The sequence below is a fragment of the Symsagittifera roscoffensis genome, chromosome 4, assembly GCF_963678635.1.
Source record: "Symsagittifera roscoffensis chromosome 4, txSymRosc1.1, whole genome shotgun sequence".
Classification (NCBI taxonomy): domain Eukaryota; kingdom Metazoa; phylum Xenacoelomorpha; order Acoela; family Convolutidae; genus Symsagittifera; species Symsagittifera roscoffensis.
In genome coordinates this window covers 27,029,034-27,056,863 of record NC_087065.1, presented here as the reverse complement: position 1 = coordinate 27,056,863, position 27,830 = coordinate 27,029,034, and the positions used below count along the sequence as shown (strand labels likewise).

Below are 27,830 nucleotides of genomic sequence, written 5' to 3'. Positions count from 1 at the left end.
ATCAGCTGATTGACTTGAAACAGCAGTTAGAGCGCTATGTAAAAAATTTAACCGTGTTTGGTTTCAATAGCGCTAGATACGATTTGAACCTTATCAAATCTAATTTGATCCCGTACCTTATATTTGATAAGAAATTGAACCAACACTCATTAAAAAAGCGAATAATTTTTTATCTCTCAAATTTTGAGATGTTCAGTTCCTAGACATAATGAAAATTCTTGGAGGAGCAACAACATTGGATTCGTTTCTGAAAGTCTATAAAGCAATTGAAACCGAATTTTTTTACCCTTACGAATGGTTTGGCAGTCCAGACAAGCTTGACTGCACGGAATTGCCTCCATATGAAACAATTTTCAGCAAACCGAGAAATCGCAACCCTCTCGAGAAAGATTTCAACGGCTACCAAAAACTGGTTAATGGAGGACTTGATCTACAAGGTGCGCTGAAAAATTACGTATTCAAACAGTTCCACCAACAGGTTTTGAAAATTACTCTTATTTGAAAAAAATCTGCGAGCAACACAGCATGATTACTTTCAAAGATTTTTTTACGATAGTATAACAACAAAGGTGTTGTTCCTACTCTTGAAGCTATGCAAAAAATCAACGAGTTTTACCATGAGAAGTGAATTGATATGATGAAACTGGGATGCACGCTTCCAAATCTTGCAAATATCTGGTTACACAAGTCGACAAATCTATAGGCCAAGAGATGCCGACCGCACTTTACACAAGATGGGAACATGGCTCTGAAACTGATCGCTTCAAAGCTAGAAACAACAGAACAAAAACTTTTGAGAACATGGTTATGTCTTTCTATCAAGAATTGAGACCAGAGTGTGAAATTGAGAGTTTTTACACAACCGGGAAGCAGAAAAAAAAATTGATCATTTCCATGTTAATGGCTATTGCAATCACTGTAAAACTGTATTTGAAGCTATGGTTTGCTACTATCCTTTCTGCTCAAGTCAAGAAATTCGACCATCTTTGTCAGAACCAGACATTGAAAGGGAAATAAAAAGCGAGAAATGGATGAGTTGAAACGAGAGTATATTAAAGAAAAAGGATACAATATTCAGGAAATTGGGAGTGTGAGTGGTGGGAGTACTTTAAAACAGATTCTTCAGTCAAGAATCATGGCAAGAAAAATGTTTCTTAAAAAAGACCTCTGTCTACTGATTCAATGCGTGCAATGCGATTTAATAGTTCCCGACAAGTTGAAGCCCAAATTTTCAAATTTTCCTTCAATATTCAAAATTATTGATGTCTGTCGTAACGATATTGGAGAATGATGAAAAGCTATGCCGAAGAAAATGACTTGCTGAAAACCTCACAACGAATGTTGATTTACAGTTTTAAATTAGAAAATGGTACAATCATCACACCCCTTCTTAACTTCTATCTAAGTCTCTGATTTCAATGAACAAAAATTAATCGGTTTGTTGAGCACACATCTAGTAAATGTTTCAAAAATTTTGTTCAGTCTGATGTTGATGCTCGACGAGAAGGAGCTGAGACTCCACATTCTCGAGTTGTTGCTGAGACGATGAAGCTTCTCGGTAACAGCTTGTAAATTTGTCAAATTATGGCCAGATGCTGCCGCACGATAACCAAATATCTCGGCGATGAGAAGACACACAACGCGTTAAATGAGAAGTTTTTCAAGCAAATGCTTTTTGTGAAAAAAGACTCATTTGAATTAGAACTATTGAATTCACGATTGAATAGACAGAACCAATTATTGTAGGCTTTTTCATTCCTCAATACGCCAAATTTAGAAAGTTGGAGCTACACCACAACTTCTCTCACAAGTTTTGCGATGAGAATAAGTTCGAGGAATTGGAGATGGGTACGGATTCTTTGTATCTAGCATTAGCAGAAGATAACCTGGACGATTGTATATTACTTGAGAAGAAAACTCAGTGGACGATAGTTCGTGGAAAAGATTGTAGAGACGACTTTACTCTGGATTATTCAAAGAAGAATTTCGCTGCACTGAAATGTTGTGCATGTGCAGCAAGACGTAATGCTGCTATAATAGTAATAGCAAAAAATTTAAATTTAGTAGCAAAGGACTCGAAGATACTGGGCATGGAGCAATGTCCAAATACAGACGAAATCTTGATGAAGCCTTAAACTTGAAGTCGACGAACCGCGGGTTCAAAACCTCCAACAATTAGTCGAAACATATGAACAAACTAAGGACTCAGTTACTTTTACCCGAAAATTTGAAGTACTTAATAATGGAATACATACTAAGCCTTTAAATTTGTAAATTTAACCTTTATACTGTAGTAAAATTTCGCAGTGGTTTTTATACTTTCTTTGTAATTTAATTTTTTTCTCAAAAATTCGACATTTTTCCAATTTTCAGTAGGTTTTAACATAGTTTTAAGTAGATGTTTTGAACGGTAGATTCATCTATTAACATAATTAGGTGGTCGAATTATAACAAATTATATCGTGTTTTGATTTCTTTTTGATAAAAAATCTCAATTTTTGCTCAAAACCTCTTAACATTGACTTACCATGTACCAAAAAACTAATTACAAGAACTTCCTTCCACACTCTACACGTAATTAACTATTATTGTTTTAATTTAGATAACGCGCCGAGATTTTTGAGAAAAAACTAGACATTTTCACACAAAAACAGAGAAAATACCATTTTTTTTGACAAGCCTCTTACCATCACACAAACCATGAAACTTTACCATTGGTATTACCTATCTTAATACATAGGACATCTGTTCCCTATCTTAATACATAGGTTGCTGACCGGATACTCTATAGCCTATGATCGGCAACCAACCCCCCTCCACTTTCCACTTCAGCCCCAACATATACTACTCACTAGCCAAAATCGCTCAGAAAATATTGACAGAAATACTAAGTCAAGAGCTTCTTGAACCATAGAATACCTGTCGACTAATTCCTCTTGATAAAAACCCAGGAGTTAGGCCAATTGGCATAGGCGAACTCATCCGCAGAACAATAGGTAGAACGATCACAATGTGCTTGAAAAGCGAACTTATGGTACTCGGATCGAATTACCAACTATGCATCTGCCAAAAATGTGGCGTCCAATATGCAATTCATACTCATAGGAAGCAACACGAGAAAACTGATTCCGATTAAATATTACTGATCAACGCGGAAAATGCATTTAACTACCTAAACCGGGGTCTGGCTTTGAAAATCATTGCAAATATGTGCACTTCTACACTACCCGATATAAAAAATTCATACTCTAAACCATTCAAACACTTTGTAAATCAAAAAAGTTATCCTATCTAGAGAAGTACCACACAAGGAGACCTATTAGCAATGGCAATGTATGGGCTAGCCACTTTACCTTTAATAAAACTAGTCAACGATAACAGCCTAACACAGAAATGGTATGCAGACGATGAGAACGCAGTCGGAAATTTGAAAAGCATGCGAAGAGAACAACATTTACAACTTTCTTGACATTTTTATCAAACACGGAAAATATTTTGGATGTCATGTAAAGGCGTCAAAATGCCAGCTCATTGTAAAATATTAAAATTACAATGAGGCGATAAAAGCATTCAAACATACCGAAATTGAAAAGAAGAAAGGGGCCAGCTTACTTGGTTCTGTCATAGGATCCCAGAAAGATTGTAAAACTTTTTTAGAAACTCAGTTTGAAGAACATAATAAAATAATCACAAAACTTGGAAAGATCGCGAAAACATCACCACAAAACGTGTAATCATGTTACACCAAAGGGGTTTAAGAAAAATTATCGGTTTTAGCTAGAACTACCCCCAATACCACACCAAACTTGAAGGCCTGCGAGAAGATACTGCAGGAAAATCTCATTCAAATTTTATTGGTCAAAATAATATCAGCCATCAACTTAGAGACATTGCTTCTCTGCCACTTAAAATGGGTGGTCTAAATATCAAGCTATCATTTGACTTGGAGAATTTTTTAAAATGGTCAATTAAAACATCGTCAGTCCTAGACACATACGACCCAATAACAGCAATGTCTGAGCAAGAAAAAATCCAAATAAAACTTGAAACACTTAACGTCGAAAGAACAAACCAAACAAGAAACTTACATTTTTAACAACTTTTTATAATAAAAAATACGCAATTGAGCTGGCCTCCGAAAAAAGGGCCTCAAACTGGTTAAATGCACTGCCACTTAGCAGATATATTTTTAACCTCACTAAACCCGAATTCCTGGATGGAATTTATCTCATATATGGACAGGAACCAACCAATATTCCACTCGCATGTGTATGTGGTCAATCTTTTGACCTTACCCACGTCCTTCACTGTGAAAAAGGTGGATACTGTAACATTCGCCCAACTACTACATAGTGACGGAGCGTAGAAGCACTTATTGATGACTGGCAGGCGTCAGTTACTTTAATCCTTTTCGTTTTCACCTTCTAGACCTAGCCAGTTAGTTTTCTGGTCTAATTAGGGCTAATTGAAAAGTAACTACTTTTAGGCCATAGTAACTTTGGCTTTCGTTCACAAGCAAGCTTTCGTTCACATGCAAAAATAACTACATAACTGGGTCTCGGATACCCACATTACGTGATTACAGTATAAACACGGCTCGGAAACCAATATTTACCATGTTTTTAGTGACAGTTATATACAAACTTCATTGGGGATGGAATGACTTTTCCTCTTTCTAGCTACTCCGAGATACAAAATGCTCCGATATACAAAATAAAAGGGGCGTTAATTCAGCTATTCAGGGCGTCACAGCAGCTGACAAGTGTACATTACAGTCTACTGAGTCTCTGGGCACCGGGCCTCCAATTCCGTTCTCCTCCTGTTATAACGCTCTTATCTGCTCAATCTCGTGGCACGGGAGGGTACGGATCCGCTGCAGCTGTTCCACTGAAGCCTCCTTTCTTCCTATCTGCTTCAATTACGTGTCTTATCGTGCGTGATCGTCACGATAAAAGACTCCGTTTTTCTCTTATTTTTCTCGACTTGTTCGTTCGACGTTCTCGTTCGTTGTGTTTTTATCCCGTTTTCAGGTCAAAGTAGCCGTCTTCTGTGTTTCCGGGAAATAATCTGTTGAGAATAAAAAATTAACATTTTCAAAATTCCAGATTATTCTGACTCTCCTTTTGATCACAAACTCGTCCTGAACGTCAATAACGTTCATTTTTTCACGTCGGAGGGTTCGACTGTGCCAATCGGGCGGAATGGCACATACTCCCCGGACAGTCCCCTTCAAAGTTTCCATTCAATGCATAACTCCGAGTTATCTTCAATCGTGATCCAATTTTCTATAGTCAACTTACAAATTGCATTAGAAATTGAATTTTATCTACGCCCCCTCAACTCACTGCGTGTTATAAATGGCATCGTACTACATTTCACTGCCTTCTAACATTTTCACAAAATTTGCACTATGAGGAGTGTCCTAGATAACATTTCTTTTCTGACTACTTACGTCATTTCGCCGTAAAAATTCTTCTCTCTGTTGCTGATTTAAAAATATTTGGGACGTGGCACGGCCACGCACCCGTTAAAATTAATTTAGCGTCACTCACCAAGTATAATCATTCATTTATGCTGTTGTCTTCAATATAAAATTTAAGCAACTCTTTGACTAGGAAAGGTAATGAGGTACTCACCTTCTTCGAGCGAGCGTACGCAAACTCTACCAGGTCGCCACAAAGTGAAGATAGGTCCAACACAAGTTTCTGCTCCCTATTCCTGCAGAAGCTGTTATGCAGTCACAGGCTCACATTCCGCTCTAGGTCAGCTTGTGAGACCTCTTTCCTTCTTCTCTTGTTCTGTAGTGCAAGACCTCCCACCTACTTTTTTTACTGCTGTAGTCACAGCGTTCGTATGCGTCAATAATGCTTTTTGATAGGCTCCCCGTCCTATATCTAGCTGGAAGGGTTGATAGGCTTCCGTGTTTTTAGACATATGACGCTTCGCGCGTTCATACATCTATGACGTCATAACTACACGGAACCAAGGCATCAATCTCTGCCTCGCCCATATTCTTTCAATGGCTTTGGGTGTCCTCAGAATCCAGCAGTTGGTTCTGAAAAAATCCAAACTGCGGTTAAATTTCACGCTACTCAGTTGCTCAGGCGTCGGCAACGTCGTTTCCTGCTCGCTCATGCCCGCGTTGGCTTCTAACCATCTCACCGCCAGCATGGCACTAACTACCACAATTGACACCGACTGGTTTTGGTCAGGTAACCCCGTGGAGAACAATTCCTCCACGTCCCACACCAACATGAAGTTTCCGCGTTTGGGATACCAAAACGTCTGCGCTGGGCAGTGACACGGATACTACCCATGAGTCAGCAGGATATTCCTCCAAGTTCGTTAACCCGATGCTTTCAGTAGGGTTTCGATTTCGATCATCGTCTGATGCATTTCATCTTTCTCATCTATCGTGGGGAAATTGCTTGACATCATCCCTTTCCCCTTCTTTTTGTGGAATTCGCTGATGTTTCCTTCGCCAAAATTCACAAAATCTTGTCCCACTATCTCTTCTGTTTCATCTCTAGACCTCTCCTGGACTTCCCGAAGGATCTTTGTGAGTAGCTCATGGGTTTGTCAGACATTCTCAACAGTCTGACACACTCCGGCACCGAAAAGAGCTGATCAATCAGTCTAAGTTGCGTTCTGGCATCTACAACCACCAGGTGCATCGAGTATTCATTGCAGTATGGTGCCCCGCTAGATTCCACCAGGTACTTCGAGCCCACTGTCTTATGATACTCCTCGTTATGCTTCAGATTCATTTCGTTCTCAAGAGCTTCTCGCCAGCTTCCAACTTTCTGTTCCGTCTGCAATACTCCAGGGAACACTTCCACACTCAATGATGTGACCAGCTCATGGGCACGCTCCAGGCGTTCTGTTCCAATGACTCATTCGAGCTGACCATACTGCAGAACCCTGAGGCGGTCGTCAGATTCATTTCCGCTACTCCATGACAATCCAGTCAACTCCATCTCGTTCTTATCCGACATACTGAATCTTCCATACAACTTGGCTAACTGGCGGTGCTGTTCACTCAATGTTTTCAAGCAGTGACCGTTCCCACATACACGCCCTTCCCTTCCACAGCTGGAAGCTAGGCAAGAACCCTCTTCATCCAATCGCTTGGAGAGCTCCCCTCGGACGGTTCCGTGGGTTGTCTGTCATCCTGCTTTGTTGTTTTTAGAGCCAATAAAGGATCACAGCTAAGTCGTCTAGGCTCTCATCATCGTTTCCTTCTAGCTCAACTTCAGCGGTAGGGACCCATATCAGGCCCGCGTTCGGATTTGGTCACCATGAAGGCTTCATGAGTTCCCACATCGTTACTAAGCTGGTCTTCAGTGGACCATCCCACAAACCACACTCAAAACTTACTTGTCCCTCCAGAATCACTCCTATTTGTAATTGTTCAGACACTTTTGTCCACAATTCCCGCACTCTCTCCACCCAAATATTGAAGATCACTGCTTGCTCAAAGACGAAAAATCTGTCCCTCGCTTCTTCGTCGACAAATGGATTATAGGCCATTCCCGGGACACGCGACACCTATTTGAAGGACTTCCGTTTCCCCAATGTCGAATACTCTTTCAGACTCCGAAATTTCTCCAATAACTCCCTCGTGGCTGTCAGTTTTTTATTGGAACACCTCCTGACTTCCTCCAAACTCCGGTAGCTCTCAAGGTCGTTCAATTCTTTTGTTGGGATGCGCAATAGCATGTCCTGGTAGAGTTCTAACAAGGCTCTCAACAAGACTTCTTCACGTTTCATCGAGCTCTGTCTGATTGCCTTGACACATTCTTCTAGCAACGGAGTGGGGAAACGATCCACCACGAATTTCACAAGGCAAAGAGCATCGTTTCATTTTGCCCATGCTATCGCGGAATTGTCCCGGGCGATCAGCACTTTTAAAACTCTCATGAGTTCCAACTGTTCTCATCTGGCCTTCGTCTCGATGGTGGCGTTGTACTCCCATTTTCTTATTCCAATAAGGCACCACACAAGTCTCACTTGGAAATCTGTCCTGACACAGGGGTTGGCTATGCACGCCATCACTGATGAGGAAATACGCATGGTTTCATAGAAATATTTCTGTAGGGCTAACTCCAGGAAATTTTGTTCAGAAGTTCCAAACCATTCCCATTTGCCTCCAATGACATCACAGTCTCATATTCTTTCCTCTCTAGGTGTGAGCCCGTCACCAGCTCCTTCAACGATTTCTGCATGGCTTGCTTATCGTGCCAAGGCCATCAGGTGTCCTCTCGCGGAATTTCTTGCCTTCACCATTTCCATAGAGACACCAGCAGGATCGGCCATGTGGGCTGAGTCGGGCACAGTAATGCGACTGTACTCGACCACGTTGAGCTGTCCCTCCAACTTCGTCTTTGCCATATTCCTGTTTGATGGTTTATGGACTTCCAACCCGCCGGATCCGCATTGGTTGATGACCTCCAATTCCAGTCCGGTGTCAGCCAAGGTCCTCTCGCTCTTCTTTGCTTTTGAAGCCGTGGAAATCAGTGGCATTGATTCTCTTTCTCCCTGCCGCCGTGCATTGCACCATCCCTTGTCCGGCTATCCTCGGCGCTTTCCTCCGTGACTGACTCGGTCAGACCGTCAGCTTCGGTGGACTCCACCATCCTACACTTAAAGCTGTTTTTCAGGTCCATCAACACCCAGCCAGGCTCCGCACGGAACAATTCAGCACGGAACAATCCACGACTGACACGAGGTTAACGTACAGAGCAGAGTGTCTATACGCTCCATTTGCACGTTCGGGAACACATGCGTCACTGTAGGCCCGTAAACCACGAAAAAAAATTCTCTCAATCCGAAGAACAGAGCTAGCGGATCGACCTGCATCATCAGGGCCAAGTCAGTCAACAGGGGCAACCCCCACACTTCTTCACTTCACTCCTGTCAGAGACTGATTTATCTTCTCCGGTTAGGCTTCTATTCTGCTGTAGGATGTACTGAAGGAGTTGAGTCATCCAAGCCTTCAATTTTCGGTAAGATGCTTTCTCCATTTGGGCATCAAATTCTGTCTTCGGTCCCTGCAGCCGTTCGGGATTTCTGAGCAACACAAACAAGTTTCCCAATCGACTATAGGTCATTACAATCACCGTGAGCACACCATCCAGTCGAGATCAGCCAGTTCCTACGAAGGCCACATACAGTGCCAGCACAAGGCCAATGGATAACTTCCTGATATCCCTCACGAGGTTGGCTATCAAGTTCCTCGATGCCCTTCAACTGCTGATAAACGCGGTTCCCACGCCCGTTCCGCGAGAATCGCATCGGACCTTTCATATTCAGCCTTCGTAGCCAGCACGTCCGCTTGAATTCGGTCCAAGGACAATGTGTTGATTTGCTGCATCAGTTGCAACATCGTCGCTGCGGCCTGTTCTTTCGCGTCTAATATCTTCTTCAGATACTGGTGGATCTCTCTCACTACTGCTGGAGCACCATCAAAGGCATCTTGCCCCAACGCACACAGCCGATTTGACAGATACAACTAAGGGTTGGTGTGAGGCTTTGTCCTCAAGGCCATTACTTTAAGGTCTTCTTCTGCTGAGAGGGCGTTTCTCCTCACCAAGTCTTTAATGGTTGTACTAACCGGTGCTCATCACCCACTCCTCGCCTCATTTTCAACAGCCGGCCGAATTTGGAAAGTTCCAGTCCCAACCGCTCATCCAACACGACACGCGTCGTGCTATGATCCTTAAATCCTTGAATCGCGTTCGAGGTGTGCGACCATATCGCAGGGAGTACTGATCTGAAGGGATAGTAAAGTTTGGGATCCACTTGTCGGTTCGGTGCAGATATCATTACATCAAATTGTCCCTCCGCCAACAGGACGACCATGGCGTACACGATTTGCAGGGGTTTGGGTAGCGAGGCATCGCTAGGAGACAGCACGAAGATAACCTTTACCAGTTGCCTCTCAAAACATTGCCGTATTGATTTCTTGGCCTCCGTCATGGCAGAGAGAAGTGTCATGATCGCCTCCCCCACAGCCTCCAAGCTTGTGGTAGATCCGTCGATGAGAGCATTCAAGAGTTCCCTACTCTGCAAGTGGTCATTTGATCCAGCTATTATCACTACCTCTGGATCCACGTTCACCAATCTCTGCACACTTATCGCCATTCCCACCATTTGACCTCAATCTAAGTTGGGAGATGTGAGGAAGATCACATCCACCCAAAAAAGCGAGCGGGGAGTATACAGGTAGTCGGAGCTAGCCACTATCAAGATTTTCCCCAGCTTCATTTCCTGAGGGTCATTGGCTGCAAACAGACTGTCTCCGTTTGGTGACTCCAGATGCGCGTATCTTCTCTCGTCGCCTTCCACTCAACTGACCCTAGGGTAATCCCTCAAATACTCGACTGCGGACTGTCGCGGGGGTTTAGCGAACTGTCTGCACATCTTGTGGTGCCTGTTGTTGGGTTTGTTTTCCACTAGAAGTTTCCCTTTACGGTTTGTCGGGGCTCTTTCTGTCACCTGATGACGGACGTCCGTCAATGAAATCTTTTTCAGTGGTACCATGGTGTTGTCTCAGGGCAAACCATGCAGATCTGCCAATGGAAGGGTAGTGGCGGAACTAAATTGCTCCTCTTCGGTCAAAAGCCTGTCTACGCCCGCTATCCGGTATAAACCGAATACCGTAGGGTCGTGCCCGTTCAGCATTTTCTTCGAGTCCGCATGACAGGTCAGTTTCTTCATGTACAACTTGATCGCCATGTCTGCTTTATATTGTCCCCAGGGGCTGGGGTCTGCTCTGTTCCTTAGCAACTCACTGACCTTGATCGTATCAATCACAACTGCAGGATCTGCTTGCGAGATCCTTTGAGCCGGTGGCGTCCTTGAGGGTTGGGTTGCGTTGCTCGTAGTTGCTTGAGGATCCACCTGTGGTGGACTACCTCTCGTCTCATGTCGATTCTCCAACGATCGACGTCGGGGAGCGGGAGCGGTCCCCGACCTTTCTCTCACGTCAGAACTGGGAGTGGGCTGCACCATATTTGCCTCTGTGGCTAGAGGTCCAAGGCCATTCGCTAATGGCTGAAGTACATGGGACCTCACCCTACCGGCAGGGCTACCTCGTTTCACCGCTTTGACCCTTGTCCGTAGCTCAGCTTCCATTTCTTCTATCCTCGTTTGAAATGCGTCGTTTATCCACTGTATCCGCGGTTGGGTATTGAGGTGTATACCGTCTCTCGTCAAGGCGCCGTGGTCCACCATTCTCAGTGCATTTTCGACGACCATCAACTGGAGTTAATTGGGGCTCTCTGCACTCAGTTTCTGGATCATCACGTTCAACTGAGTTACGTTCCCATTCATGTAGTCGGGCACTGGTGACCCGGCGTCCGGATTAAGAGGGATGGTACACAAGACCACAATCCTCGGTCTATTCTTCTCCTTCAGTTCGTTGAGCAGACAGATCAGTAACGATTCTCACTTCGCCTCAGGGGTGACAGGATTCCTCCAATTTTTGTTCGTCCCTATCATCAGGGTTAGCGTATCCACTTTATCGTCGTTCTGCAGCTCCATCATTTTAATCACTTGAGCCACAGAGGCTCCGCCAAAGGAGATTACAGCGGTCTACCCCACCACGAGGATATCTTTCAGATCCCTCAATATGCTATCACCATTATTCAGGTGTTGGCTGCCAGTTGGCACCGGTTGGTGGATCGTCGCCGGGTTCCAGGTCATACCATTCAGGCACGCCCTCGGGTGTTCTGCGGCAACCTGCACGAAATTCTTTCGGGTGTTGAGATCCTTTCGGATGTCGATCACTCGCGACCTCAATTTGGCTCCACTCCCGCCGGCTCTTTGAGATCTGTTATTTTTGCTTTCCTGATGGCTGACTGGCCTGCACGCTGAGAAGAAACGATCCTACCCAAGCTTCTGTCCCTTGCTCGGTGTATCTCCTGCATCGTAGCTCTGTCCACCTGCTCGAACTTCTCCTGAAACTGAGGTGCCAGGTAGGTATCTGAGGGATCAAGTATCGTAACTCTCGCATTTGAAGGCCGACTCATTCGTTGCGGGGCTGTCATCTCACTCGGTCTATAAAGTTCTTGAGCCTTAGCCTTGGTCGTCGTATCAGGGCTCATCATTGCCCGGACATCTGGTGACAACTTGCTCACTCTCGCATTGTAGAGCTCCTTCAGATGCTTGATCTCCTCCTCCTTGAAAGCGATCTGTAACTAGTCGAACTTTCACTTTCAATCGTCACAATTCTTCGCTTTCTCCTTGTACTCATCAAACTTGGCGCACAATTCTTCCCAGTCCTTATCCCTTTTTTCGAGAGTTTAACTGGTCTCCGCCGTCTGTCTTTCGATCTCGTTCATTCTCACCTTCTTTGATAGTTGAGTTGCGGTTGGTGAGTCCACAAAAAGCGATGGGGCCGGATCATCGCGTGATCTTTTCGATCCGAAGAGAGGCTGCGCTGAGGAACTGGGGCGTATTGGCATTGGCGTTTCTCCCAGCATACAATCCCCTTGTACGCCGAGACCTGGCTCCATCGCATGAGTCAATTCCTATCCGCTCGGCGGTACCGGCATTACCACTATTTTTGTTGGGCGGTCCCCGCGGCCTACTCTTCCCAAAGGAGTGCGGCGATCTGAAAGACAATTCACGACTGAGTTTAATCATGCCAGCTATCTCATTCTAGCATCAAGGGTTCATTCATTCCGTTAAAAAGCAGTCAGTTGAAACTTTCTTTTTGTTTTGAGTTTAAATGCTAGCGCCAAGGTGGATCGTCCACCTGCGATCTTGTCAAAGTAATATAATTGAACGCTGTCACCTTTCGCGCCTGGAGTGGTCCAGATTAACATAAGATAAACATCACATAAAACAGAACTTAACGATAACATAAGATATAAAATAAAAAATATCATACATCAACACTATTACATATAAACCTAGTACCTTTTAATTATACCTAAAACCTAATCCTAATGCCTAAAAAGTAAACCTAACAAAAACTTTTAGCACTGAATGTGGCTCTAGCATATGCTCAGATAATATTTTTATGTAAATACACCTCTATGTCCGCTTCCGAGAATATTACATGTGCTTGGGCATATTGCTCTCTCGGATACAATTTTCCCCTATTGGGATCATAGACGGCAAGGAGAGCGAGGTCGCTGTCCTCTCAACTAGGAAATCCCTGAGTCGAATTAGTACCAGCACTAAACTCTCGGGAATCACCTGGTTTCTGTCATTGGCTTTAGTTACCAAGAAAAACAAGTATTTTCCTGGTATCTGTGATGAATCAGGGGCCAGCGCTATCATCCTTCCCACACCAGGCCTCTGTTTCCACAAAAACTCGATATTCTTGTACTCTCTCTTAAAGTCGGCCGCTAGTGCTGCTTTAAAACTTACATCCGCGGTTATCGCTATAGCGCACGTACGTTACGTGATTATGAAATCACTGTCAGTGACAAGGATGTTGTTTGAGTAGTGATTCGGTAGATCAAAATATGATTCAAAAATTTGTCCAAAAAAGCGTTTTCTCAGCATTTTTGCCCTCTGTTTCTAGTTCTCCTGTTTCCCTTGCCGATTTTAATTTTTTGATCATAAAATTTTCGGTGTAGGTGAGTCCTACCTCCACTCCGCGGACAGAAATATCCATCGGCGTCCCTGCCGATCGCCCAGAATCGAGCAGATCGAGATTGGATGCGGGAACACGTAAGGGACCATCTGGAGCGACCCAGTTGGACTCGGTGTTGTCGCGAGTAACATAATCGATGCTAGTCTGATCGATATCCTGAGTCAACAGGATTGTCTCCTTAGCATCTGCAGGTAGATCAGGGAGCCATTCGAGTACTCGTAGGTTTGTTAACTCATTCTCATGCATCTGTTTCACATCAGGTTCGAATTCAACATCCGGCTCTGAGCGATCGTCGATCCAGTCCTGGTCTGTCTCGTTGATCTTCTGTGACACCACTATTTCGTCCAGACCAAATATCGAATCCGCCACATCGCTCAAAACAATTCTGTCTACGGCAAAATCTTCACCATAAGGGTTGTATTTCTTTTTATTCCTTCCCGTCTTGCCCTGCCGCATCTCCATGGTGAAGGGAAAGTCAGGCTCTACTCCTTTATCAACTTCGGTCTGCTCGGGGCAGTCCCAGGCCTCTTCGGTATATGGTAGGGTTTCGTCATCAACTTCCACTGGCTCGGTTAATTCTAGGTCGAATGGCAGATCACAGTCATCTACCACTTCATTCCCGTTGTTTTTGTCGCGTGTGCCTCTTTCGTTCATCTCGCAGGCCGGGTTGACTATCAAGTAGTCTTCACCATGCATGTCAGCCGGAATGCACCAGTCCTCCGATGAGGCATTGTGCGGTTTGATATTCTCAAAATGAGCTGCCCGTCCGGTGCTTAATCGATAAAAACGACCACTTTGGTGCACTTCAGTTATTTGAATTGAGCCACGCCAATTTTTTAGTATTTTTTTTGTTTCCTTTTGGAGGAAAGACTTCCTGGAACACCCAGACATAGTCCCCAACTGAGTAGGCTTTTGCATCAGTGGTCCTCTTGTCAAACCTTTTTTTCCGCCTGACTTGAGCCTGCTGCGTGGTTCTCCTGCACAGATCATTGAGTTCCTGCTGCCTCCTGATCATGTCACGCACGTGCGTTTGTGGTGCTCTTCTCCGACCCTCGTACTCAGGGTAGAAGATCGTTGATTGAAGGGCTTCTCGTGGCATGTTAACATCATGTGCGGGCTTATTCCAGTGGTGGAGTGTTCGGTGATATTGTAAGCGCCCATCACCTGCGGCAAGTGCCTATCTCAGTCATTTCGCTGCTTCCATTGTACTAGCAAAGAATGAATCGCAACCTCCGAGAGTTCGGAATTGGAGGTAGTTTCTGATACGTTCTACCAAGACTGAGACTTTGACCCATCACTCGAGCTGATGGAATTCGCATCGCCGCCCTCTGATCTGTTCTTGACGTTTCTTGACTCCCCGGACAAAATTTTGTCCCTTTGTCGTTTTAGCGTGGACTCCCCGGACAAATCATCCTGGCCACGCCAGACATGACTTGACTCCCCGGACAATGTTTCATCTCCGGATAAACAGTCCGAGCTCATATCGTACTCCACCTTTGCATCAGTGAACTCAAATCTCCTCTTGTCACGCTGGATCTTAACTTAACACTGACCTCTTGAGCGGTTTAAGTGCCGGTTGCTTGTTGGCGTTCCACATACGATGTCCTCAAAATGACATTTTTTGGTATCGAACACGCTAACTGATTCACTATCGATCGGCAATCCATTCACGTCATGCCTTTCATCCTCTCTGTCAAGCAGGTCACGGAGTTTCCGCATGACATCCGTGCTACGTTCACCGTTTTGTTTAACAGAGCTATGCTCTTGATGCCTAGCCTGGTAAGTTCTTGTTTCACCAGGTTTCAGCGAACTAGCAGCACATCCAAAGGAACCGGATCACTCTTTGTCAACAATTTTATCTCAGCAGCCTTTTCTATGGGAAGTTCAGGGTTTCCTGTATGGGATGCCCGGACTTATCAAGCCACCTGGTGAGTGGCAGCTTGTCATAGGTGTCTTTATCTAGAAAGGAAAAGCCATCCTTAATTTCTGCCTGGTTTGCTTGCTTCTCTTCTAATCGCTAGTAAAACTCCGCTTTCTTGCTGAGGCTGTCGGCAATCTGGTGTTTGTCACGTGTTCGAGGCTTTATATTCATGTGATAGCCATCCAAACGCACGATCCAGCGACCGCTATAGCTGTGGTCCATCGAATAAGCCTTTAGCCAGGCAAGAGCTCGGTTGACCACACGCAACTTGAATGGAGCACTCCCTAAGTAGGCCCTAAACTTTTCGACAAAGGTAATCACTGCGAACATCTCGGCTTTCGGTGCACCGTTTTTCAATTCAGTGTCGCTTAGGACTTTACTCCCATAGGCTATTGGCGGGAGAACAGTCCTTCCGTTCCATTCTTGTTCCTGGTGAAATATGCCCGATATTGCAACTACTGATCCGTCTGTGTCCAGCACAAACATCCCTTTCTCTGTCGGAATAACGAGGACCGGAGCATCGCAAAGTTCGCGCTTAATCTTCTCAAAAGAAACCTGAGCCTCGTCAGTCCAGCTGAATTTCTTACCCCTATTTAGCATCAACTGCTGCATATAAGGTATATCTTGGCAGCATACCCTTTGATAAACTCTCGGTAGTAGTTAGCGAATCCGAGAAAGCTCATCAATTGCGTGTCGGTCTTCGGTGCTTTCCACGTCAATACTGCTTCAACCGCTTCAGGATCTGGTCTGACTCCGTATTTATCTACGAGGCGACCCAGATACTTGATTGAGTCTCTCAGGATTTTGCACTTGGATGCTTACGTTTCAGGCCGGCCTGTTTCATGCAAGTAAAGATCTCGTCTAGTCTCTCTATATGGTCCTCCAGCGTTGGTGTCGCAATCACCACGTCTTCAACGTAACACATTATGAGGCTGCCATATTATTTAGTCACATTCGTGAGTGCCCGGGCCATTGATCGTTGGAATGTGACCGTCGCATTGCGTAGTCCAAAACGGCGTTCTTTTTCACTGCAACAGTCCCAGTTCACACATGAAGCCTGTTTTCTCTCGATCCTGTTTTTTGAGGGGCACTTGACAGAACGCAGAGCCTAAATTCAACGTCGTGAAGAATTTCGCATCTCCCAACATGGAGAGGGTCTCATCGATGCGGGTAATCGGGTATGCGTCCTTTATCGTTACCGCGTTCAGGTAACGGAAATCACAACAAAACCTAAGTTGCCCCCCTTTTTTTGCCAAGACTACGCCGCAAGCCCACGGAGAGTTCGATGGTTCAATCGTGTCGTAGTCCATCAACATTTCAATCTCTTTCCGGCATGCTTCCGGCTTCTGTGTGGTCATTCTCCTAGCTCCCTCCTTGTGAGGTATCGAACCCTCTTCTTTCTCTAATTCATGTTCTACAAAATTGTAGCAACCTATGTCAGCTTTATGCTTTGAAAAAACGTCCGCGTTCGATTCAACACTGCTCTAAGAGAGTCCAGTTCTTTATCCGATATTTTACCTTTTAGGTCTTCTATCTCAGGTAGGACTGGCTTATTTACTGCCAATTCTATGTCTATTGATCTCTCAGGGAAATTCGAGCAACTGGACAGCACATCGCTTGTCTCTGATTTCATGGAAACCACTTTCTTACAAGACTTCAATTCATTGATCCTTTTAAGCATACAATCTTGGTTATTATGTAATGGACACTCCGTTACTTTAAACTTTTTCAAGTTCTCCGAACTCTGATAGTCTGTGTTTAGAGGAAACGCATAGCCAAGCTTCGTTTGTATCGTGACTGTCGTTGCCTGTGTGTTCAACAATCCACTCACATTTAGTCCGCTCTGAGTGAGTGAGAAGCTTCTTCCTAAAATAGCTGAACTCTCACTGTTTAGTTGGTGGACCAGACACACCTGTCTGTTGTTACTAAGCTCATTAAATCTCCTCATCCTAAAAGTCGCTATTTTAGCTCGATTTGATTTTAACCTAACCTTCCGATCTAGAAGAATTGGCACCTTTGCTTGGTTGATCAGGTTTTTATTAACGGGTTTCTTTTCGTACTTCCTCTCGGGTTCCTAGATCCGTATCAACCCGTCGTTGAGTTCGATCGTGACGTCGATGTTGCGAACGAAGTCTCATTCTAGGATGAACTGGTGGGACTCGTCAAGATTTTCGACGACTAGTAAACTCATCCAGAGATGCCTTCCTCCTAACGTCCTTCCAGTCACGTATACTGCACCCTGATTAGCCGCTTCTACTCTGGTATTAGTCGGAATCACATCCGACCTATCGAAGCCCATGTCAGTCCCCGTGCTTATGGGCATGAAACTGACCACCGCTCCGGTGTCGAGCAGTCCCTTCACGGAGAGTTGTCTGCCCTGTACGTCCAATACGTGTGCTGCCAGATCGGCTTTACAGCCTATGTGGACCGCATCCTGCTCGCGCATGGCATTGTGTCCAATTCGTCGGACCTTGAGCTCTTCTTGACTTATGTAGAACCGGCCTACTTGGTCACTGGCCTTGACGTAATTTTTTATGCCGTCCACGTTCATCAGAATCGGGCAATGGGCCATAGACTTCTATATAATGCCCATCCACTCTCATTAGCCTCAGTCCACCGGTCGTGAGTAACGCTCTCACGGTCTTAGAACCCAAAATGGGCTCTTTTTCTCTCAAGAAGTCAGCATAGATGTCCAGGTGTACCAGCGTGATCTCAGATGGCTCACTCAACTTCTTTACTACCTGATGCCCTGCGACCGATTTTATCGACATTATTTTTGTCTCTTCTCTTGTCATGCCGAAGATCTTCCCTGAGATGACATTCAACTTCAGACTCCATTTCTAGGGTTCCTGGTTGTCCTCTTCTTTCTCTGCCTTCTCTAGTATGTCAAGCTTCTCCCCCAGCTCTGTGTTTTCTAGTTCAGATGTTACCCACTGCTCAACTTCTTTCGTGGCCAACTCTTGCGGAATATTCTGTAATGCGGTCCGAGCCGCTAAGCCATAATCTACTTTGACTGAGCCTCCAAGCTCGAGGCAATTGCGTCATCAGGCAACGTCTTGACTTTTTAGTCGTGAATGTGCCTTGGGTCACTTCTTTCTTACGCGACTCAGCTTCGTTCAATAGGCGTGCTCGACTAGCCTTGACTCCTGATAGGGCCGCCTCTTCGTGGCGGGGATGCTTCGCGTCTAAAACTGCATCCCAGAACTGAGCGCAGATTGTTTTGAAATATCCTTCCAGATTGCAAAAGAAGCACCTCGGCCCATACTTCATTATGAGCCATGAGCCCTCTCACATATTCTTCGTGGTCTCGACATCGTCAAGAAAGTGATCAATCGCTTTCATCGTTTTTTTTATAAGTGGAACAGGCTGGCACGTGATGCTCCAGCGAACCACAATTAGCGCATCACCTCTTTTTGTCCATGTCGTCACGAGGCTTATACCAATCAGAAAATGTGCTAGTGTTAATTCCGCTGTAGTTGCCGTAATTGTTGTAACGATTTTGAGCAGGTTTTTATGAGCAGATGTTCGCGTGATTTCATGCGCAGATCATTGGGTGTCGGCACGGAGTCTGCTGACAAGGTAAAGTGTGTCGCCAGCAGGGTTTTCAGTTCATCACTCTTTACTCCATCCTTGAACTTCGAGGCTATGGCCAAATTTCGTTCCGAGATCCTCTCGTCGGGATTACTTCTCCTTCTAAGCAACTCGAGGTCGACAAAAAACTTGTCGATTGACTCATCATCTCTTTGACGCCTCTTCTCAAACTCCATTATGGCCTGATGCCCCTGTACACCTTAGCCGAAACGATTCAGCAAGATGTTGATGATTTTGCGAGCACTGTCTCGTTCATTCGTCCTTTTTGCCATCACAAAGCTCAGGGCCATGCCCTCTAAGTTACTCGTCAGTGCGCTACATCCTGTTTCTTGGAGAGGTTTTCTTCCTCGAAATGGAACTTAATCGCTTGTATCCAGGTATCAATACAGCCATCTGACTCGTCCTTGTACGACTTCGGTTTCTTGAGTGTCCCTCGTGACCTCTCTCTTCTCTCAGTAGACTTCGAGAGCTTAGTAATGAACGTCTCAAGAGACCTGTTTAATGGCTCAAACATTGAAGCGTGCATCGTAGTGTCAAGTGAGACGGTGGTCAAATCTGGTACTGATCTGACCTGAGGCCCCGTGCGCAAGCGTGCCCTCGATGTGGCATCCGCTTCTGGCATGATCGGATTCGTCCAACCTGCCCTCGACGGGGCTGCCCTAGGTCTCTCCTTAGGTTAGGCTCAAAACTCGTTCTTGATCTCGGTGGAGCCTCTGCGTGACGGTGGTTTCCGGATCCGTCAGTGGCCTGACACGAGTCTTCCGTTGAACCGCAATGATTCTCTAGGTTGCTGCATTTCAAGATTTCATCAAGCTTGCGCATCATAAGGTCAGCCTTCGCATCTAATTTCTTCTCCAAGCTAAAGAATGTGTGAGGGTACGTGTTGTCACGATCCTTCAATAACCGCTCGATCTCTCTTGTCATCCTGCTGTTTCTTTCTGCTGACTCCTTGGTTGCTAGAGCTAAGGTCTCCGCACAGCACTGATCGGTGTTTCGAATAAATTGAGCCTGTTCACTTCTGGCTTGTAGTTTCGCATCTGCCAGTTCGTCTCTTAACCCTTCATGGCCCTGTTCAGCCCTTTCTTTCACTCGGTCGATCCTTTTCGTCATGTCTTGTCGCAGTTCTTCATGGCTTGTCATTACGTTGGCAAACATGCCACTCACATCATTGGCCGTTCCCAACACTGGGGTAAGACCTGGAGACGATGAGGTCATTTGAGGTTGCAGCCTGGTGCTCGATGATGCACCACCTTCCTGTGTGCCCACATCATCAGCCTGTCGAATGTCGAAGATGTTCCTATCATCATCCCATCTGACATCGTCCTTGATGGCGAATTTGACATCGCTTTCCTACTCTTCTCCTGTCTCGGGCTAGGTGTGAAGTCCGTGTCCGAGTGCATCAGTCCCGGATGGTCAAAGACAGAAGACAATCCGTCTGATCGGAGCGGTGCCATGCGTTCATCGTACATCGTCTTGAAACTCTTCCTTGCTTTTGAACTTATTGCTCTTCCCTGAGACTGTTGCTAGACATCATCGCATTCTTGCCTTGCTTGACTAGAGAGGATTGTTCCTTTCTTCGATTATTGCTCTTGGTCCCCGGTTTGGACGTGCTTTTGAACAACAGTTCCTCTCATGCATCAGCTTGGGAATGCTCCGAGGTTCTCCGGGGTTTTTCTACCCTTTCCTGTTCCAAGTCCTCACCGGGCTCATGCGGGTCCTCCTGGTGGTGCTCGGGTCGTATTAGCGTTTGCTCCCCTTCCTCGAAGTGTTCCGTTGGTGTCATGTTCGCCAGCCCGCCCTCGGCGTTTCGCCCTTCATCACCATCTAGAATCTTCTCACTTCTTAGTTTCTTTCCGCTCACTGAAAGATCACTATGACCTTCACTCGTTGCTTCACAAGCAAAAACGCCGGAAATGCTGCTAATCGAAGATTCGCTACTCCACGATTTAAACCTCTGCGTGCTTACCGTGCTCAGCCTGGGAGTCGTAGTCGTTTCTCCTAATGAGTCTTCCCGTTGCATGTTTTGTGACAAGCTAGGTCCTTAAATATATCAAAAAAATATTCTGACGACAATGCATAAGTCCCGAAAAGAAAAACCTTTTTTTTTGCTTAAGCCTGCTTGTTCAACTTCTTCAGTATCTAAAGTATCCATTAATCTCTTAGAGATGCTATTAGTGACTCGGCTAAAGTTCAACACAGAGTCTGTCCAATTTTGAGTTACTACTGACTCCACTCAAATACTTAGTATAATAAAATCACAAAAACTCAAAAGAAATTATAACCAACTCACAAAACACAACTGACAATAAAATAACAACACACCCTATGGGTGACAGCGATCTCTCGCTTCAGTATCACCTTATTGCCACAGATGTCTGAAATCACTGCCTCGTTTAAAATCAAGTAATTCTGTATAAAATAGCAGTGATGGTTTCAATAACAGACAATTAAAACTTAATCTTAAAGAAAAAGGCTTCCCTCAATTGGGACACTCCAAACGAACGAAGCCCAAGACACTGTCTTCTCAAGTGAGTGTGTCTTACTTAATTTACTCTCCGAGGTCTTCTTTTATGTGTACTGCGATTGCCCGAGCTGTCCTATAAAGTAGCTCAAGGCAACCTCTGGTCGAAAATATCTAGTCTAAGCAAAAGCCCTCCCATACTCAGTTAGTTCCAAGTGCACGAGAGTAGGGAACAACTTTCTCTTCTCAAGTGAATGTGTCTTGTCTAACACACTCACCGAGGTCTTCTTTTCCTTAAACGCCCAAATTACTTCGGAGGGTATCATGATGGTCTTTTGCCTTTAACACGCCCACCCAGTTGCGCCATAAAAACGTCTATGTAACATTCGCTCAAATACTACATACTTAAGTTGCGTAGAAAAAGCACCTATTGACAACTGGCAGGCGTCAGTTACCTTAATCCTACTCGATTTTCACCGTCTAGATCTAGCCAGTTAGTTTTGTGGTCTGCTTAGGGCTAAGTAAAAAGATACAATTTTTAGGCCATCAGTCAAACGACTTTGATCAGCTTTCGTTTACATGCAAAAAAACCACATAACTGGGTCTCGGATCCTCAGACTACGTAATTACTATTAAAAACACGGCTCTAAAAACCATAATTTACTATGTTTTTAGTGATATTTATATATTAAATACATTGGGGATGGATTGACTTTTCCTTTTTCCAGCTATTCATGCTCCAAAATACAATATAAAAATGGAAATAAATCAGGTCTTCAGGGCACCACAGCCGTTACGAAGTGTATATTACAGTCTACTGAGTCTCTGCGAACCGGGCCTCCGATTCCGTTCTCATCCTGAGATAACGCTATTATCTCCTCAATCTCATGGCACGGGAGGGTACGGATCTGCTCCGGCTGTTCCACTGAAGCCTCCTTCCTTCCTATCTGCTTTAGTTACGTGTCTTATCGTGCGTGATCGTCACGATAAGAGACTCCGTTTTTTCTTTTTTTTTCTCGAACTGTTCGTTTGACGTTCTCGTTCGTTGTGTTTTTATTTCGTTTTCTAGTCAAAATGGCCGTCTTCTATGTTCCCGGAAATAATCTGTTGAAAATGGAAAATTTAAAGTTTTAAAAATTCCAGAATATTCCGACCCTGCTTTTCATCACGAAATCATCCTTAAGGTCATCAACGTCCGTTTTGTTCTCGACAGAGGGTTCGACGGTGCCAATCTGGCGGAATGGCACATACACCCACATGAGGGATAACGAAATCAGAGATACCTTTGCCAACCTCATGAGCGAGGTTTGCTTTGATGTTGAAATCGAGCCAAAACTTCAGTCGTTGCAAGGCGAGAGCTTTGTCAACAATTCAACCACAACTGATGAAGACGCTCGACAAGATGTAAAAGTAAACGGATTATGGGGCTCAAGGTTTAGTCGAAACTTTTTTGATGTCAAAGTCTGCAACCCTCACTGAAAATTTTCACGATGACTACTGAAAGACGATTATAACCTCCACGATACACTAAAAAACTCAAAACACCAACAGAGAGTTCTACAAGTCAAACATAGCAGCTTCTGCCCGCTCATTTTTGGCTGCACTGGTGGTGCCGCACCAGCATCTACTCGGACAAGGCAGGGCATAGCTGAAAAAGTTAGTGAAAAAAGGCATGAAAGCTACTCAGAAACAATAAACTTTAAAATAAAAAGAGAGGGTCAATTAGAATGGGCCCTTCCCACATGCACAGGTTGGAAAGGGCCGGCCCAACGGTATATAAATACATCGGCAAAATTTTATGATTAAAACAAGTCGATTTTAATGCATCAAGAGAATTATTAATTGAAATCCACCCTCCTCGAATATAGCACAGATAGAATTGTCTATGTTGGATGTAATTAGAAAATTTTTGCACGCCCAAAGACAAAGAATTGCACTCCTCATAAGTGCAAAACTTGTTTTTGTTTTTATAAAGATTTTTGTGTCCGAGTATGATTCGTTCCGTTTTTCGCTTAGTTTCTCTGCTAGTTTCTAGACGGTTTTTGTAGAGCCTGGGGCTGCTCCTCCGCTACATGCAAAAAATAATGGAACAAAAATACTCTGTTGCACATCCAAACTTCTTTGTTGGTATTTTAATGTTATGACTTTCAAGATATTTGTAGGCGTCAGATAAACTTTTAGTGCAGGATTTAGCATGGGGGTTGAAAACTCTTACATCGAAAAAGGTTCGGCTGAATCGGCCTCCCCAGTGTCCATTTGTTTTGATGTCAAGTCGAGCGTCATCTTCAGTAGTGGTTGTTTTGTAGTGAAAGCTTTCGCCTTCCAATGATTGAACGATAAACTATATAATAATAGAAGAAATCTTTGTTTAAAAGTAAATTTCAAATTTCGCAACTACGTAATAATAATAATAACGTTTAATGATAACGTTTAATAATAACAACGTTCTAACGTTTTGCAACTATAAAATAATAATATGAATAACAAAAGTCTTAGGAATATAATCCAATGGTTCGCATAAAACCCAGTCATTGCATTGTTCAAAGTTTAGTTTTCAGTTATAAGTATAAGTTTTTCAGGTCTCTACAGTTGTTGCATTCGCATTAAATGTGCCAAGTGCATGTATCTGATTCGTTGTAGCAAGTTTTGAAAAACTTTGTGTGCATTCCTAGAAGTCTGTTTTTGAAGTATTCGTTGTACAGATTAGCAAGACGACATGCCCAAAACCACAAATCCGACTCGCAATTCTTCAGGCGCATTTTTTTGCAGAAGAAATTTCGTGTCAATTGAGCTCTTCGGTTTCCAACGTCAGTGATGCTTACATGGCTTCACTGTAAGAACTAAGATAAGCTTCGCGCTGCTCAGAAGCGCTATCCTTTGTATACGGGGGTGCAGATGACTGCTTAAGACTCAATTCATAGACAATTCAATTAGTGCTTTTGTAGAGGAGGGACGGTTGAAGTAAATACTTTTAATGACAATGCATTGAATGCTGACTTGACTTGATTCCCGCATTATTGTTTTTTGATGTATTTATATAATAAACTTAAAAAAATTATTTCAAATAGCAAAACAACAACTGAAGCATAAAACCAAGATAGTGAAAGAGAGCACCATATAGGAAATCTATCAGATAAAAAGGCCGGATGTTTGCAATGGCAAGATAAGAAATTCGCAGAAAGTGAGATACAAGGTGACAGAGAATTAGAGGATCATAAATTTCATCGAGAGAAGCTTGCGGGCGTAGAGTTCCGATGACACATGCTGCGTTAGACATCTGTATGCAAACTGATATTATTTGTCTAAGGAAGGCAGAAGCACGGGCTTCGTTGGTGGAATCTTGAATCAGCTTGCTGAGCTTAGAAAGAAAACGTTGGTTGTCTGGTCCTGCGCCTCCTTGTATTTCGAATGCGACAGGCTGAAACAAGTAGCCTCTGTTGAGGATTTCAGTGTATTTCATTCTTTTCGTCTCTTCTGCTGTAGTCGCTGCTTTCAGGGGCTCGAATGAGTCAATTCTACTACAGTGCCACACTGATGCGGAGTTGGATATCTTTGAGTTTCAAGCCCAAGTTGGATGATGGCAGAGCCTTCAGCCAGCTTTCCGCCATCTTTCCAGAGTAAGCTTCTATTCTATTGTGGTCTTCCAATGATTAGTTCTCAAGCATCGAGGTTTTTAGGTTCTCGAATACTGGCCAAGTCCTATTCTTTTGGGTGCTTCTATTAGTTGGTGGAAGTGCTTGTGCAGTATCACCCCAGAGTTCTTTAGCAGCTTCTTTGTCGCCTGTTGGTCCGGTACAAATGGAGATTTGGTCTGACAAAGCAGCACAAGAGCTCGCGGAGGATAGAAAACAGGAAGTCGCAAGCAATGACGCAGATGGCAGACCCAGGCCACCCATTTTAACTGGCAGAGAGGTCTGGGTGCGGGAAAAATCTGTAAGTTGAACATTGCTGATTTTTTCCAGTGTTGAGGTCAGAATGGAATCATAGTTGAAGTGTATGTCGGGGTGCATGAAGCACGGTGACGTGCGGAGCAGAAATGTCAGTTTCGGTATACTGAACGAGTTTTTCAAAAGAAAAAGCGCCGAGTGTGCCTCGATTTCGATCAGGCGTTCGCTCAGTAGCTCAAGATCTTTAGAACGTTTGGTCAATTTGTCAAGGATACATTCAGCACCCATGCCTGCACCAAGGATGCATAGGTCGTCCAATGGAGTCTCTCGTATAGCAGGGCAGATCGTGTTGAATAGTTGCAGTAATTCGAGTTTGAGCTCTTCACTCGGTGACCTAGGAAAGTTAGCTCACATTTCGAAGGCTTAACTTTCAGGCCAAGCATACGAGCGCGCTCTATCACCAGTTTCAAGTCCTCGAAAACTACCCGGAACTTATCAGCAAGCTTCCCATCGTCCAGATACCAGAAGTTAAGAGCAGAAGTCAGCGAATGAATAATCGTGTCACAGAACATGGGCGGCCCCTCCGGGTCTCCTTGTTGAGCTCCTTCATTGGAGTTCAGAATATGAGATCCAAAGAACAGATAGGAGGGTTGACTATAGGCAGAGAACGCAAAATTTTTCCGGTGAGGTTACTTTTCGCTAATGTTCTCCAGCATGTGTTGCCTTGAGATTGAGTTGAATGCCTTTTCGAAATCAATTTTGACTAGAACGTGTTCATCGCTGATGCCGGGAGAAAATAGGAGATTGCGGGTGGCATAGACTGCCGCCTCACATCCATTTTTGGCGCCGAAGCCCAGTTGAGTAGATCCATATGAACATTTTCTTTGTTTTAATTGTTTGTGATCTTTGCCAGCACATTTCGCTGCCAATCTGCGAAATTTGTTGCCGACTGCTATGGTCCGAACAACGGTAGAAGGTTTTTTGAGTGCGAACAAGGTTGCCCCGAAAAAGAAAGGTCCGATATCAATCGGTACACCACCGCTCAAGATGATATTTGTGAGCCCGGTCAGGTCTTCAATCAGTTTGTTTGATGTTTCGTTACACATTCCAATCATGTCTCTGATAACTTGAGGCCTCAATTTATCAAGCCCACCGGCTGAGCCGTTCGGGAAAGATTTTATACAAGAGTGAACCGTAGAACCCACAGTAGTGATCTCATTCTTGTTCTTCATTTCCCTGAACAGCATAGGCGAACTTGTGCCGGGGTTGTTTTTCTTCCATCTCATTTACAATTTCGGGTGTAATTTCAGGCATCGTGTCATTGCGCGAAGCTATCCATATGGAACCTCGGATATTGCCATCATCAATTTTCTCTTGTACCCTTCTCCATAGACTCTCTGTTTCCTTTTTCGGCTTTGCCTTTTCTTTTCGGCTGCTCCGGAATCTCAGCTGTGCCGGAAAAAGATCTTTTAGCTGAGTTGACTGAACTGGTGAGGTTTGTTCGGTGTTTTTCCCTCCTCTGTCAGTCGCCTTCAGACAGTGGGCGGGGATACTCATAAGCTTCAGCCAATTGAAAACTTCGTAAGGGTGTTTGGAGATATCGATGATAACTTCGCTATAGAGACAGGCTAAGTTGACTCTTGCTCCTTTCGGGACACGTTTGAGTATGGGGACTCTAGTGGAGAACAGCTTGCGGAGATAGGTGCAAGCCTCGGAATCGGGAGGGACGTTCTCTATTCTGAGATCTCCCATTAGTTGAGAAAGGCCACTAGACGTGTGCTCGGGCGCGCTAACAGTATGAGTCAAGTCCTGTGGAGGGATATCATCAGCCAAGACAACTGAATCCGGTAGGCAGCGGTTGCAGATCAAGCCTGGCTTCCAGTGTATAGAACTCGGTAGGGGAGTGTGCTTGAGGTGAACAAAGCCGCATATGCTACACCGGACTCCTCTGCCCCGTAGATGCTTTGAACACACGCTGCAGTGAGTCTGATCTAGTTCATCTTCAGTGAGCGTTGGTTTCTGTTGCTGCATTTGGCGTAGGTGTAACATTCACATATATGAAACAATTTAATAAGTTTATCACAACAATTAGGCTAAAAGCCCATACCGTCATTTATGTAATGCTGGTATGGGCCCTATCCAGCTTGTGCACGACCGTACTTAGACGGAAGGGTCCCTTTTATGATTTACCTAAAAGCCCATACCATCATTTATATAACGCTGGTATGGGCCCTATCCAGCTTGTGCACGAACGTACTTTTTTTAAATAAAAAGAAAATTACAAAAGGGGCCCCTCCGTTTAGTTACGGTAAGTGAAAAGCTGGATAGGGCCATACCAGCGATATAAAAATGCATAATATA

At 44.4% G+C, this 27,830-nt stretch overlaps 1 protein-coding gene across 1 annotated transcript in view; it reads right to left on the bottom strand.

Annotated features, from left to right (window-relative positions):
• Positions 1–27,562, bottom strand: part of LOC134844117 (c-Myc-binding protein-like) — a 493,244-nt gene extending 465,682 nt beyond the window's left edge. The window contains exon 1 of the mRNA XM_063860614.1: positions 27,535–27,562. The gene's annotated coding sequence lies outside the window, so the exon portion shown is untranslated. The remainder of the gene's footprint in view (positions 1–27,534) is intronic.
• Between the last annotated feature and the right edge of the window lie 268 nt (positions 27,563–27,830).